We start from the raw sequence: 4,211 nt of genomic DNA on the forward strand, positions 1-4,211 counted from the left end.
TTAATCACATAAAGATGTGAACTATTGGTGTTAAATCACATGATGATGTGAACTAGATTATTGACTCTAGTGCAAGTGGGAGACTGAAGGAAATATGCCCTAGAGGCAATAATAAAGTTGTTATTTATATTTCCTTATATCATGATAAATATTTATTATTCATGCTAGAATTGTATTAACCGGAAACTTGATACATGTGTGAATACATACACAAACAGAGTGTCCCTAGTATGCCTCTACTTGACTAGCTCGTTAATCAAAGATGGTTAAATTTCCTAGCCATAGACATGTGTTGTCATTTGATGAATGGGATCACATCATTAGAGAATGATGTGATGGACAAGACCCATCCTTTATCTTAGCACTATGATCGTTTAGTTTGTTGCTATTGCTTTCTTCATGACTTATACATGTTCCTATGACTATGAGATTATGCAACTCCAGAATACCGGAGTAACACTTTGTGTGCTATCAAACGTCACAACATAACTGGGTGGTTATAAAGATGCTCTATAGGTGTCTCCGATGGTGTTTGTTGAGTTGGCATAGATCGAGATTAGGATTTGTCACTCTGATTATCGGAAAGGTATCTCTAGGCCCTCTCGGTAATGCACATCACTATAAGCCTTGCAAGCAATACAACTAATGAGTTAGTTGTGGGATGATGCATTACGAAACGAGTAAAGAGACTTGCCGGTAACAAGATTGAGCTAGGTATTAAGATACGGATGATCGAATCTCGGGCAACTAACAAACCAATGACAAAAGGAACAACGTATGTTGTTATGCGGTTTGACCAATAAAGATCTTAGTAGAATATGTAGGAGCCAATATGAGCATCCAGGCTCCGCTATTGGTTATTGACCAGAGATGTGTCTCGGTCATGTCTACATAGTTATCGAACCCGTAGGGTCCGCACGCTTAACATTCGATGACGATTTGTATTATGAGTTATGTGATTTGATGTACCGAAGGTTGTTCAGAGTCCCGGATGAGATCACGGACATGACAAGGAGTCTTGAAATGGTCGAGACGTAAAGATCGATATATTGGAAGGCTATATTCGGACATCGAAAAGGTTCCCAGTGATTCGGGTATTTTTCAGAGTACCGGAGAGTTACGGGAATTCGCCAGGGGAAGTAGTGGGCCTTAATGGGCCATACGGGAAAGGAGAGAAGGGCCCCAAGGGGTGCCCCCTGGCAAGTCCGAATTGGACTAGGGAGGGGCCGGCGCCCCTCTCTTTCCTTCTCCCTCTCCTACTCCTTCCCTCTCTCCCCTCTTGAAAAAGGAAGGGGACTCCAACTAGGATTGGGAATCCTAGTTGGACTCCCCCTATAGGCGCGCCCCTCCTAGGCTGGCCTCCTCTTCCCCCCTCCTTTATATACATGGGTAGGGGCACCCCAAAGGCACTCCAAGATTTGTCTTAGCCGTGTGCGGTGCCCCCCTCTACAGTTTTCCACCTCGGTCATATTGTCGTAGTGCTTAGGCGAAGCCCTGCGTCGGTAACTTCATCATCACCGTCACCACGCTGTCATGCTGATGAAACTCTCCCTCGGCCTCAACTGGATCAAGAGTTCAAGGGATGTCACCGAGATGAACATGTGCAGATCGCGGAGGTGCCGCACGTTCGGTACTTGGATCGGTTGGATCGCGAAGACGTTCGACTAGATCAACCGCGTTACTAAACGCTTCCGCTTTCGGTCTACGAGGTTACGTGGACACACTCTCCCCGCTCGTTATGCTTCTCCTAGATAGATCTTGCGTGATCATAGGAAAGTTTTGAAATACTATGTTCCCCAACAACTTATACCTTGAAATTTAGTGAGAGATCATCTTATAATGCTACCGCCGAACTAAGCAAAAATAAGATGCATAAAGGATAAACATCACATGCATTCAATATAAGTGATATGATATGGCCATCATCATCTTGTGCCTTTGATCTCCATCTCCAAAGCACTGTCCTGATCACCATCATCACCGGCTTGACACCTTGATCTCCATCGAAGCATCATTGTCGTCTCGCCAACTATTGCTTCTACGACTATCACTACCGCTTAGTGATAAAGTAAAGCAATTACATGGCGATTGCATTTCATACAATAAAGCGATAACCATATGGCTCCTGCCAGTTGTCGATAACTCTGTAACAAAACATGATCATCTCATACAATAAACTTTAGCATCATGTCTTGACCATATCACATCACAACATGCCCTGCAAAAACAAGTTAGACGTCCTCTACTTTGCTGTTGCAAGTTTTACGTGGCTGCTACGGGCTGAGAAAAAACCGTTCTTACCTACGCATCAAAAACCACAACACGGTATAGTGATTGCTTTTTGATCTTCAGAAAGAACCCTGTTCATTGAATCCAATTCAACTAAAGTTGGAGAAACGGACACCCACCAGCCACCTGTGTGTGAAGCGCGTCGATGGAACCAGTCTCGCATAAGCATACGCGTAATGTCGGTCTGAGCCGCTTCATCAAACAATATCGCTGAATCAAGAATCAGCTAGTGATGGCAAGCAATATGTCTATACCCACGCCCACAACTCCTTTGTGTTCTACTCGTGCATATAACATCTACGCATAAACCTGGCTCGAATACCATTGTTGGGAACGCAGTAATTTCAAAAAAAAAATCCTACGCACACACAAGATCCATCTAGGTGATGCATAGCAACAAGAGGGGAAGAGTGTTGTCCACGTACCCTCGTAGACCGTAAGCGGAAGCGTTATGACAACGCGATTGATGTAGTCGTATGTCTTCAAGATCCGACCGATCCTAGCACCGAAGGTACGGTACCTCCGCGATCTGCACACGTTCAGCTCGGTGACGTCCCACAAACTCTAGATCCAGCTGAGTGTCAGGGGAGAGCTTCGTCAGCACGATGGCGTGATGACGGTGATGATGAAGTTACCGATGCAGGGCTTCGCCTAAGCACTACAACGATATGACGAAGGTGGAAATACGTGGAGGGGGCACCGCACATGGCTAAGAGATCAACTTGTGTGTCCATGGGGTGCCCCCCTCCCCCGTATATAAAGGCGTGGAGGAGGGGAGGGCCGGCCCTCTATATGGCGCATCCTAGGGGGAGTCCTACTCCCACCGGGAGTAGGATTCCCCCCTTTCCCTAGTTGGAGTAGGAGAGAAGGAAGGGGGAGAGAGGGAAGGAAGGGGGGCGGCCCCCCACCCAATTCGGATTGGGCTACGGGGGCGCGCCCTCCACCTTGCCCTTCCTCTCCTCTATTCCACTAAGGCCCAATAAGGCCCATATACTCCCCGGGGGGTGGTACTCCGGTAAATGCCCGAACTCACCCGGAACCATTCCGATGTCCAAACATAAGCTTCCAATATATTGATCTTTATGTCTCAACCATTTCGAGACTCCTCGTCATGCCCGTGATCACACCCGGGACTCCGAACAACCTTCGGTACATCAAAACACATAAACTCATAATACCGATCATCACCGAACGTAAGCGTGCGGACCCTACGGGTTTGAGAACTATGTAGACATGATCGAGACTCATCTCCGGTCAATAACCAATAGCGGAACCTGGATGCTCATATTGGTTCCTACATATTCTACAAAGATCTTTATCGGTCAAACCGCATAACAACATACGGTGTTCCTTTTGTCATCGATTTGTTACCTGCCCGAGATTCGATCGTCTGTATCTTAATACCTAGTTCAATCTCATTACCGGCAAGTCTCTTTACTCGTTCCGTAATGCAACATCCCGTAACTAACTCATTAGTCACATTGCTTGCAAGGCTTATAGTGATGTGCATTACCGAGAGGGCCCAGATATACCTCTCCGATACACGGAGTGACAAATCCTAATCTCGATCTATGCCAACTCAACAAGCACCATCGAAGACACCTGTAGAACATCTTTATAGTCACCCAGTTACGTTGTGACGTTTGATATCACACTAAGTGTTCCTCTGGTATTCGGGAGTTGCATAATCTCATAGTCATATGAACATGTATAAGTTATGGAGAAAGCAATAGCAATAAACTAAACACTCAAAGTGCTAAGCTAACGATAGGTCAAGTCAATCACATCATTCTCTAATGATGTGATCATGTTTATCAAATGACAACTATTTGTCTATGGCTAGGAAACTTAACCATCTTTGATTAACGAGCTAGTCAAGTAGAGGCATACTAGTGACACTTAGTTTGTCTATGTATTCACAC

The sequence above is a fragment of the Triticum dicoccoides genome, chromosome 2A, assembly GCF_002162155.2.
Source record: "Triticum dicoccoides isolate Atlit2015 ecotype Zavitan chromosome 2A, WEW_v2.0, whole genome shotgun sequence".
Lineage (NCBI taxonomy): Eukaryota > Viridiplantae > Streptophyta > Magnoliopsida > Poales > Poaceae > Triticum > Triticum dicoccoides.